Source organism: Oncorhynchus keta, unplaced genomic scaffold (assembly GCF_023373465.1).
Source record: "Oncorhynchus keta strain PuntledgeMale-10-30-2019 unplaced genomic scaffold, Oket_V2 Un_contig_28239_pilon_pilon, whole genome shotgun sequence".
In the NCBI taxonomy this organism is placed as follows: Eukaryota; Metazoa; Chordata; class Actinopteri; order Salmoniformes; family Salmonidae; genus Oncorhynchus; species Oncorhynchus keta.
The window spans coordinates 13,932-25,000 of NW_026285937.1; the positions used below are offsets into that span (position 1 = coordinate 13,932).

Below are 11,069 nucleotides of genomic sequence, written 5' to 3' on the forward strand. Positions count from 1 at the left end.
TAAACGAGCTCTCTGATTGGACGACACACGGGGCGGGGCCTGAGAGAAAATAACGTGAAGCGGAAGTGTCACTGCAATGACACTTTTTCTTTTTAATATTGTATTATTCTGTTACACTGTGCCACTGCTGCTTTTACTGTACACGCTGGAACTGAAAACCCTGATGATGAGTTCAAACTACTTCAGATATTCAAACATATGGTCAGGTTAAAGATTCTGGAAATAAATATGTTTTTGACATTAAAGCAAGTAGCAGAATTTGAAAGATCATTTGAATAAAACATTTTATTGCATATTTAACTGTTGGGATTGTCAGTGGACATTCAAAACAATGCGTTTGTGTATAGGCTGCATTTTTCCTTATCCTTGGCACATAAAAACCATAAAAACCTACAGGACAAAACAAAAGCAACATAGCTTCCACCAGGAGGCAAAACATTACCTCACTGAGCATGACAAATTCCCCCGACCATCCACATCAGTTTGTAATGAGCACATGAAAGACTGACAGCTCAAAGTGAAAGATACTTCTAATGCCGCGTTCAAAACAACTGGGAACTCGGAAAATAGACGAGGTCAAATCATGACGTCAGAAAGTCGGAGCTCTAGAATGATTTTTACCCAGTCGGAGCTCGTTTGTTTTCTGAACCCGGTTGGTTTGAACGCACTGAGGTCGGAAGTCGGAGAATTCTGAGTTCCCAGTTGTTTTGAAGGCGGCATAAATCCACGGCCCTGAGTGATGACGGATTCCTATTATGGGACTGGTGTGTGCGTGGTGAATGAGGACATCATTGCGTGATTTCATTCTGAATCGCAACACTCCAATCTGTGATGGAGTGTTGGAACCAACGTTTTCCCAGCCACCGTGCTTCTACATCTGCATTGCTTTCTGTTTGGGGATTTAGGCTGTGTTTCTGTATAGCACTTTGTGACATCAGCTGATGTAAAAAGGGCTTTCTAAATACATTTGATTGAGAACACAATCAAAAACTGAATCGACTAGCTCAGGTTCTCCATTTCTCTTTCAATCATAGATCTGAACAGCACACCACCTTTGCAATGACAACCGGACATTCTATGCTATTGATAAAATGTAATTGGTGCATATACTCCCCCCGGTGGTCAAATTGAAGAAGACATTGTCAGCAGAAAAGATTAGCCTACATTTCTGAGATTGTTGGTCGGTTTCCCGGATACCGATTAAGGACACTCTTGGATTTACAAGCATGCTCAATGGCTTAATCTGTGTCCGGGAAACCAGCCTGAAGTGTACCATTGCTGCTACGGGGAAATATAATGGTCAGTTTCACAGAGAAAATGTAAAAAACACACTTAGGAAATACAATGTTGTCCTCAGTATAATGTACATTTTATTATAATATTTGTTCTGGCATAATTGTAGGACAGTAACCATTGACATTTAATATGAAACATTATCAACGATATCCTTTCAAATGATCATAATGTGCACATGTCTTTATACAGTAGATCACGTTAACTTGTTGAAAAAGCGCCAGTCATTGAAGAGACGTGGTGGTATATCACATCACCCATCAATTACCCGTCATTTGAACATGGACTACACCATAACACATGACCTTCTCATAATACCGTCTCTCTCCAATCAGATTCCAACGTCTCGTTAGTGGTGGACAAATACAGTGGAGAGAGAAAACCTTATTGGACATTACACATCAAAACCCTGACGCAACATATAGCTGTCGGACAGTCACCACCTGCATCCCAAATGGCACCCTATTCCCGATATAGTGCGCTACTTTTGACCGGGACCCATAGTAGTGCAATATGTAAGTAGTGCACTATGAAGGGAATAGGGCTCTGGTCAAATGTAGGGCACTATGAAGGGAATAGGGCTCTAGTCAAATATAGAGCACTATGAAGGGAATAGGGCTCTGGTCAAATGTAGTGTACTATATAGGGAGTCATTTGGGACACAAGCCAGGAACACACAATGACAGGACACATAAAGGCTCTTTGGACAAGCATAGGGCACTTTGTGACGAAGACACAACAGACATACTGTAGTGGACGAGTGACTCAGTAACCTGACGACAGTTCTGTTGTTAAAGAACGAATGAGAAGGCTGGACGACTGACAGGACGGCAAGTGCAAACAGACAGTGTGAGTGTGTCTGCCTGTCTGTGTCAGTGCATACATTCCTCTGTCTTCTAGGACTGTCCTTCATCCCAGAATAAACATCTCTGTATATTCACGATGCGGTCGTCGACGCCCCGCGCCAGGTATCTAGCTGGGTGGTGGCCGTGGCGATGCTCCCCGGGTCTCTCCAACCACCGAAGGTCTTCTCCAGGAACACAGCGGTGGCCAGGGAGAGACGGTCCTGCTGCTTCCCCACTACCAGCTGCAGTCCCAAGGGTAAACCCTCCGCGCTCAGCCCCAACGGACACTGGGTCACCGGAAGACCCAGAATGTTAAAGATACCTGTGAGGGATGAGAGAAGGGTACCGTGTCAGAGCTGATAAACATGTGGATCTGTACTTCAGGCAATGGCTGTCATTTAGGGATAGATATTTTCCTGACCAGGTAAAGAACATACGAGGCTCTGCAAACTACTGCCTACCTTCCACCACTGACACAAAGGTAGATAAAGCACCACTGACCAGTGTAGGAGAAGTTGAAGGGGGTGAAGAGGGGATGGTGGTGTTTGGGGGCGAGGTGCGGGTGAGAGGGGTAGAGCAGCACCCCGTCTGTCCCCAACAGTTCCTCCAGGTCCTTCTGGAGAGACTCCTTCTGCTGTAGGATGAACTGGGTGGGCTGGGACCTCTGGAACATCTCTACCAGGACCAGACCTGAGAGAGGAGGTAGAGAGAGAGAGGTAGAGAGAGAGAGGTAGAGAGAGAGCGGTAGAGAGAGAGCGGTAGAGAGAGCGGTAGAGAGAGCGGTAGAGAGAGAGCGGTAGAGAGAGAGCGGTAGAGAGAGAGGTAGAGAGAGAGAGGTAGAGAGAGGTAGAGAGAGAGAGGTAGAGAGAGAGGTAGAGAGGTAGAGAGAGTAGAGAGAGAGAGAGGTAGAGAGAGGTAGAGAGAGAGAGAGGTAGAGAGAGGTAGAGAGAGAGAGAGAGAGAGAGAGCGGTAGAGAGAGAGCGGTAGAGAGAGAGAGAGAGAGAGAGAGGTAGAGAGAGAGGTAGAGAGAGAGAGAGAGAGGTAGAGAGAGAGAGGTAGAGAGAGAGGTAGAGAGAGAGAGAGAGAGCGGTAGAGAGAGAGGTAGAGAGAGGTAGAGAGAGCGGTAGAGAGAGAGGAGAGAGGTAGAGAGAGGTAGAGAGAGAGAGAGGTAGAGAGAGGTAGAGAGAGAGGTAGAGAGAGGTAGAGAGAGGTAGAGAGAGAGAGAGGAGAGAGAGAGAGAGAGAGAGAGGTAGAGAGAGAGAGAGGTAGAGAGAGAGAGGTAGAGAGAGAGAGAGAGAGAGAGGTAGAGAGAGAGGTAGAGAGAGAGGTAGAGAGAGAGCGGTAGAGAGAGAGGTAGAGAGAGAGAGAGAGGTAGAGAGAGAGAGAGAGGTAGAGAGAGAGAGCGGTAGAGAGAGAGAGGTAGAGAGAGAGAGAGGTAGAGAGAGAGAGAGGTAGAGAGAGCGGTAGAGAGAGGTAGAGAGAGAGAGGTAGAGAGAGAGAGAGGTAGAGAGAGAGAGGTAGAGAGAGAGGTAGAGAGAGCGGTAGAGAGAGAGGTAGAGAGAGAGAGAGAGAGAGAGAGGTAGAGAGAGAGGTAGAGAGAGAGGTAGAGAGAGAGGTAGAGAGAGCGGTAGAGAGAGAGGTAGAGAGAGAGGTAGAGAGAGAGGTAGAGAGAGCGGTAGAGAGAGAGGTAGAGAGCGGTAGAGAGAGAGAGAGGTAGAGAGAGGTAGAGAGAGAGGTAGAGGAGGGGCAACGAGAGGGAAAAGGACAGTCATTTGTATGTACCAACACACTCCCAGTCTGACGTGGGTTCGGGACCAGTGAAACATCTCTACCAGGACCAGAACTGAGAGGAGTTCTGGTTATTTCATTTACAACAATGTGCCCCACTTTCAAGAGCACAGAGTTAAATGAAAAACAATATAACATTATCCCCAGTTATAGACAACATGACATAGTTGAAAAGGGAGAGGGGGACAGGGAGAGAGAGAAAAGGAGGGAGGAACAGAGAAGTAGGGGAGGCCTACTACATGTCCTTAAACCATCACACACCATCACATAACCAACACATAACAATCACACACCTATAGCAGCCACGGTGTGCTTGGAGAGTCCCACAGTCCACTTAGCCATCTCCCATAGAGGCCACACCTTCTTCCCATGGTCAGACATCAGCTCTGCAAACGATGTGGGCTGCTGTTGGACAAACAGGCATATAGACCATTAAGGCAATACTATACATTCACCATGCACTCAGAGACAAGCAAAAAAATCACACAAATAGATACACACCTTTCCATCCTTCCCCGGGGCTCCCATCATCGCACTCCAGATCTGGAAGGAGTATTTTAGCTGAGGAATTTTCAGCTGCTGAACTTTGACCCCCAGGTCTGCCTCCAGACGCTCTACCACCTGGGGAAGACATGGCGACACTGAATTCTCTAATGTTCTCTCTCTCCCTCTCTCTATTTCCATCTTCTAATCTTCCTCTGTCTCTCCTGATTCAACCATTTCCCTCATCTCCCCCTTTCTTTCTCCAACTCACCCTCCTCTCTCTTACCCTCCTCTGAGCCAGGAATAGCTGCTGGTCTATAGGAGACACCAGAGGAACTCTCCTGTCTCCCTCCCCTCCTCCCCCTCTCTCTCTCTTACCCTCCTCTGAGCCAGGACTAGCTGCTGGTCGACAGGGGACACCAGAGGAACTCTCCTGTCTCCCTCCCCTCCTCCCTCTCTCTCTCTTACCCTCCTCTGAGCCAGGACTAGCTGCTGGTCAACAGGAGACACCAGAGGAACTCTCCTGTCTCCCTCCCCTCCTCCCCCTCTCTCTCTCTTACCCTCCTCTGAGCCAGGACTAGCTGCTGGTCGACAGGAGACACCAGAGGAACTCTCCTGTCTCCCTCCCCTCCTCCCCCTCTCTCTCTCTTACCCTCCTCTGAGCCAGGACTAGCTGCTGGTCGACAGGAGACACCAGAGGAACTCTCCTGTCTCCCTCCCCTCCTCCCCCTCTCTCTCTCTTACCCTCCTCTGAGCCAGGACTAGCTGCTGGTCGACAGGAGACACCAGAGGAACTCTACTGTCTCCCTCCCCTCCTCCCCCTCTCTCTCTCTTACCCTCCTCTGAGCCAGGACTAGCTGCTGGTCGACAGGGGACACCAGAGGAACTCTCCTGTCTCCCCCTCTCTCTTACCCTCCTCTGAGCCAGGACTAGCTGCTGGTCTATAGGAGACACCAGAGGAACTCTCCTGTCTCCCTCCCCTCCTCCCCCTCTCTCTCTCTTACCCTCCTCTGAGCCAGGACTAGCTGCTGGTCGACAGGAGACACCAGAGGAACTCTCCTGTCTCCCTCCCCTCCTCCCCTCTCTCTCTCTTACCCTCCTCTGAGCCAGGACTAGCTGCTGGTCTATAGGAGACACCAGAGGAACTCTCCTGTCTCCCTCCCCTCCTCCCCCTCTCTCTCTCTTACCCTCCTCTGAGCCAGGACTAGCTGCTGGTCGACAGGAGACACCAGAGGAACTCTCCTGTCTCCCTCCCCTCCTCCCCCTCTCTCTCTCTTACCCTCCTCTGAGCCAGGACTAGCTGCTGGTCGACAGGAGACACCAGAGGAACTCTCCTGTCTCCCTCCCCTCCTCCCTCTCTCTCTCTCTTACCCTCCTCTGAGCCAGGACTAGCTGCTGGTCGACAGGAGACACCAGAGGAGAGCCTCCATCGTGAGGAACAGAGAAGAACCGTAGTCTCTTCAGATCCACCTCAGACGACAGAGACAACCTGCAGAGGGGGAGGCAGAGAGAGAGAAGACATGGTCATATCTGGGTGTTATTAACGTGTAGTCAATGTTCATCTGTGCATGTTGTTGTTTTTGTTGTTGCCCCTCTGTACCTGTCAGCGTTGGCTCCTCCCATAACTCTGAGCATGGGCAGCAGGTCCTGGGCGTAGCGACACATTGGGCCTGTACACAGGAAACCAGGCTGCTGCCCCGAGGCCGGGGGGAACTGACCCACGTTAGATACTACACCTAGAGAGAGAGAGAGAAAAAGAGAGAGAGAGAGAGAGGAGAACTGACCCACGTTAGATACAACACCTAGAGAGAGAGAGAAAAAGAGAGAGAGAGAGAGAGAGAGAGGAGAACTGACCCACGTTAGATACTACACCTAGAGAGAGAGAGAAAAAGAGAGAGAGAGAGAGAGAGAGGAGAACTGACCCACGTTAGATACAACACCTACAGAGAGAGGAGAACTGACCCACGTTAGATACTACACCTACAGAGAGAGAGAGAGGAGAACTGACCCACGTTAGATACAACACCTACAGAGAGAGAGAGAGAACTGACCCACGTTAGATACTACACCTACAGAGAGAGAGAGAGAACTGACCCACGTTAGATACTACACCTACAGAGAGAGAGAGAGAACTGACCCACGTTAGATACTACACCTACAGAGAGAGAACTGACCCACGTTAGATACTACACCTACAGAGAGAGGGAGAGGAGAACTGACCCACGTTAGATACTACACCTACAGAGAGAGGGAGAGGAGAACTGACCCACGTTAGATACTACACCTACAGAGAGAGAGAGGAGAACTGACCCACGTTAGATACTACACCTACAGAGAGAGAGAGAGGAGAACTGACCCACGTTAGATACTACACCTACAGAGAGAGGGAGAGGAGAACTGACCCACGTTAGATACTACACCTACAGAGAGAGAGAGAGGAGAACTGACCCACGTTAGATACTACACCTACAGAGAGAGAGGGGAGAACTGACCCACGTTAGATACTACACCTACAGAGAGAGAGGGGAGAACTGACCCACGTTAGATACTACACCTACAGAGAGAGAGAGAGGAGAACTGACCCACGTTAGATACTACACCTACAGAGAGAGAGGGGAGAACTGACCCACGTTAGATACTACACCTACAGAGAGAGAGAGAGGAGAACTGACCCACGTTAGATACTACACCTACAGAGAGAGAGGAGAACTGACCCACGTTAGATACTACACCTGTCTAGAGGGAGAATAATGGACAATATCAGTAGAACACCCAGAAACACACACACCTGCAAGCAAACAAAAACACACAAAGGACGTGTGTTCATGCATGTTGATGATTTAACCATATATACATCAGCAACCACAGCTAATGAAGTCACTGAAACCCTTAACAAAGAGTTGCAGTCTGTTTAGGAATGGGTGGCCAGTAATAAACTGGTCCTGAACATCTTAAAGTAAGAGCATTGTATTTAGTACCAATCACTCCCTAACTTCTAGACCTCAGCTGAATCTGGTAATGAATGGTGTGGCTGTTGAACAAGTTGAGGAGACTAAATTACTTGGTGTTCCCTTAGATTGTAAACTGTCATGGTCAAAACATACAGCTTCAATGGTTGTAAAGATGGGGAGAAGTCTGTCCGTAATAAAGAGATGGGGAGAAGTCTGTCTGTAATAAAGAGATGGGGAGAAGTCTGTCCGTAATAAAGAGATGGGGAGAGGTCTGTCTGTAGTAAAGAGATGGGGAGAAGTCTGTCTGTAGTAAAGAGATGGGGAGAAGTCTGTCTGTAATAAAGAGATGGGGAGAAGTCTGTCTGTAATAAAGAGATGGGGAGAAGTCTGTCTGTAATAAAGAGATGGGGAGAAGTCTGTCTGTAATAAAGAGATGGGGAGAGGTCTGTCTGTAATAAAGAGATGGGGAGAGGTCTGTCTGTAATATAGAGATGGGGAGAGGTCTGTCTGTAATAAAGAGATGGGGAGAAGTCTGTCTGTAATAAAGAGATGGGGAGAAGTCTGTCTGTAATAAAGAGATGGGGAGAAGTCTGTCTGTAATAAAGAGATGGGGAGAAGTCTGTCTGTAATAAAGAGATGGGGAGAAGTCTGTCTGTAATAAAGAGATGGGGAGAAGTCTGTCTGTAATAAAGAGATGGGGAGAAGTCTGTCTGTAATAAAGAGATGGGGAGAAGTCTGTCTGTAATAAAGAGATGGGGAGAAGTCTGTCTGTAATAAAGAGATGGGGAGAAGTCTGTCTGTAATAAAGAGATGGGGAAAGTCTGTCTGTAATAAAGAGATGGGGAGAAGTCTGTCTGTAATAAAGAGATGGGGAGAAGTCTGTCTGTAATAAAAGAGAAGAAGATAAAGAGGGGAGAAGTCTGTCTGTAATAAAGAGATGGGGAGAAGTCTGTCTGTAATAAAGAGATGGGGAGAAGTCTGTCTGTAATAAAGAGATGGGGAGAAGTCTGTCTGTAATAAAGAGATGGGGAGAAGTCTGTCTGTAATAAAGAGATGGGGAGAGATGGGGAGAAGTCTGTCTGTAATAAAGAGATGGGGAGAGAAGTCTGTCTGTAATAAAGAGATGGGGAGAAGTCTTGTCTGTAATAAAGAGATGGGGAGAAGTCTGTCTGTAATAAAGAGATGGGGAGAAGTCTGTCTGTAATAAAGAAAGAGTCTGATAAAGAGATGGGGAGAAGTCTGTCTGTAATAAAGAGATGGGGAGAAGTCTGTCTGTAATAAAGAGATGGGGTCTGTCTGTAATAAAGAGATGGGGAGAAGTCTGTCTGTAATAAAGAGATGGGGAGAAGTCTGTCTGTAATAAAGAGATGGGGAGAAGTCTGTCTGTAATAAAGAGATGGGGAGAAGTCTGTCTGTAATAAAGAGATGGGGAGAAGTCTGTCTGTAATAAAGAGATGGGGAGAAGTCTGTCTGTAATAAAGAGATGGGGAGAAGTCTTGTCTGTAATAAAGAGATGGGGAGAAGTCTGTCTGTAATAAAGAGATGGGGAGAAGTCTGTCTGTAATAAAGAGATGGGGAGAAGTCTGTCTGTAATAAAGAGATGGGGAGAAGTCTGTCTGTAATAAAGAGATGGGGAGAAGTCTGTCTGTAATAAAGAGATGGGGAGAAGTCTGTCTGTAATAAAGAGATGGGGAGAAGTCTTGTCTGTAATAAAGAGATGCTCTGCTTTTTGACTCCACAAAGAAGGTCCTGCAGCCTCTAGTTTTGTCTTATCTTGATTATTGTCCAATCATGTGGTCAAGTGTTGCAAAGAAAGACCTAGTTAAGCTGTAGCTCATTGTAATCAGAGGGCTGATATAAATACTATGCTGCCAGTCTCTCTTGGCTAACAGTTGAGAAGAGACTGACTGCATCACTTCTTCTTTTGATAAGAAACATTGTGTTGAAAATCCCAAATTGTTTACATAGTCAACTTACTGTGCATTCGGAAAGTATTCAGACCCCTTAACCTTTTGTCACGTTAGAGCCTTATTCTAAACCAGATTAAATAGTTGGTTTCCCCTCAACAATCTCCACACAATACCCCAGAATGACAAAGCAAAAACAGCTTATTTTTATTTTTTATGTTTGCTAATGTATATAAAAAAATATTTAAAAAATATCTGAATTACATAAGCATTCAGACCCTTTACTCAATACTTTGAGGCACCTTCGGCAGTAATTACAGCCTTGAGTCTTCTTGGGTATGACGCTATAAGCTTGGCACACCTGTATTTGGGGAGTTTCTCCCATTCTTCTCTGCAGATCCTCTCAAGCTCTTTCAGGTTGGATGGGGAGCATCACTGCACAGCTATTTTCAGGTCTCTCCAGAGATGTTCGATAGGGTTCAAGTCCGGGCTCTTGCTGGGCCACTCAAGGATATTCAGAGACTTGTCACGTAGCCACTCTTGCGTTGTCTTGGCTGTGTGCTTAGGGTTGTTGTCCTGTTGGAAGGTGAACCTTGGCCCCGTTTGAGGTCCTGAGCACTCTGGAGCAGGTTTTGATCTCTCTGCACCTTGCTCTGTTCATCTTTCCCTCAATCCTGACTAGTCTCCCAGTCCCTGTCGCTGAAAAACATCCCCACAGCATTATGCTGTCATCACCATGCTTCACTGTAGGGATGGTGCCAGATTTCTCCATATATGACTCTTGGCATTCAGGCCAAACAGTTCAATCTTGGCCACAGCACCTCAGCCACGCTCAAGGTCCTAAACGATATCATAACCGCCATCGATAAGAAACATTACTGTGCAGCCATATTCATCGACCTGGCCAAGACTTTCGACTCTGTCAATCACCACATTCTTATTGGCAGACTCGACAGCCTTGGGATCTCAAATGATTGCCTTGCCTGGTTTACCAACTACTTCTCTGACAGAGTTCAGTGTGTCAAATCGGAGGGCCTGTTGTCCGGACCTCTGGCAGTCTCTACACAGGGTTCAATTCTCGGGTCGACTCTTCTTCTCTGTATACATCAATGATGTCACTCTTGCTGCTGGTGAGTCTCTGATCCACCTCTACGCAGACGACACCATTCTGTATACTTCTGGCCCTTCTTTGGACACTGTGTTAACTAACCTCCAGACAAGCTTCAATGCCATACAACTCTCCTTCCGTGACCTCCAATTGCTCTTAAATGCAAGTAAAACTAAATGCATGCTCTTCAACCGATCACTGCCCGCACCTGCCTGCCCGTCCAGCATCACTACTCTGGACGGTTCTGACTTAGAATACGTAGACAACTACAAATACCTGGGTGTCTGGTTAGACTGTAAACTCTCCTTCCAGACTCACATTAAGCATCTCCAATCCAGAATTGGCTTCCTATATCGCAACAAAGCATCCTTCACTCATGCTGCCAAACATACCCTCGTAAAACTGACCATCCTACCGATCCTCGACTTCGGAGATGTCATCTATAAAATAGCCTCTAACACTCTACTCAAAAAATTGGATGCAGTCTATCTGCTAAATGACAAATGTAAATGTAAATATCACAGTGCCATCTGTTTTGTCACCAAAGCCCCATATACTACCCACCACTGCGACCTTTACGCTCTCGTTGGTTGGCCCTCGCTTCATACTCGTCGCCAAACCCACTGGCTACAGGTTATCTACAAGTCCCTGCTAGGTAAATCTCCGCCTTATCTCAGCTCACTGGTCACCATAG

The 11,069-nt window shown here is 47.1% G+C and overlaps 1 pseudogene; it reads right to left on the minus strand.

Annotated features, from left to right (window-relative positions):
- Positions 1-1,347: 1,347 nt before the first annotated feature.
- LOC118382344 (fatty-acid amide hydrolase 2-A-like) overlaps positions 1,348-11,069 on the minus strand; it is a 12,208-nt pseudogene continuing 2,486 nt past the window's right edge.